The 828-nt window shown below is 47.7% G+C and overlaps 1 pseudogene; it reads right to left on the reverse strand.

Moving 5' to 3' along the window:
* LOC111541768 overlaps positions 1-828 on the reverse strand; it is a 1,287-nt pseudogene continuing 459 nt past the window's right edge.

Genomic DNA, 828 nt, shown 5'->3' on the forward strand with positions numbered 1-828 from the left:
CTACTCATTTTCTTTGCTGCGCAGCCTGGGATTGGGGTTGGTGACTCTGAAGGCCAGCTGGGCAGCTCTTTTCCACGATGGCTTTGCGGTTCTTGGAGGAAACATTGTGAGCGATCTCAGCACAGTAAGATTTGTTGCACAACAGCAGCACTTCCAGCTCCTTGACGTTGTGGACCAGGAACTTCCGGAAGCCACTGGGCAGCATGTGCTTTGTTTTTTTGTTGCTCCCATAACCAATGTTGGGCATCAAGATCTAGCCCTTGAACCTTCTACGAACTCTGTTGTCAACACCTCTGGGTTTCCGCCAGTTACACTTAATTTTGACATATCGGTCAGACTTCTTGATTCTGTTTTTGACAATCTTGGGCTTCCCACGGGGTCTGAGGAAGGTTTATAAAAGTGCACTGAGGGGAGGTTGAGACAGGAGAATTGCTTGAACAGGGGAGGCGGAGGTTGAGTGAGCCGAGATCATGCCCAGCCTAGGCAACAGAGCGAGACTAGGTCTCAAAAAAAAAAAAAAAAAAAAAAAAAAAAAATGATGGTTTCCAGCTGCATCCATGTCCCTACAAAGGACGCAAACTCATCCTTTTTTATGGCTGCATAGTAGGTGGGAACTGAACAATGAGCTCACTTGGACTCGGGAAGGGGAACATCACACAATGGGGCCTATCATGGGGAGGGGGGAGGGGGGAGGGATTGCATTGGGGAGTTATACCTGATATAAATGATGAATTGATGGGTGCTGACGAGTTGATGGGTGCAGCACACCAACATGGCACATGTATACATATGTAACAAACCTGCACGTTATGCACATGTACCCTAGAA

Source organism: Piliocolobus tephrosceles, chromosome 10, assembly GCF_002776525.5.
Source record: "Piliocolobus tephrosceles isolate RC106 chromosome 10, ASM277652v3, whole genome shotgun sequence".
Classification (NCBI taxonomy): domain Eukaryota; kingdom Metazoa; phylum Chordata; class Mammalia; order Primates; family Cercopithecidae; genus Piliocolobus; species Piliocolobus tephrosceles.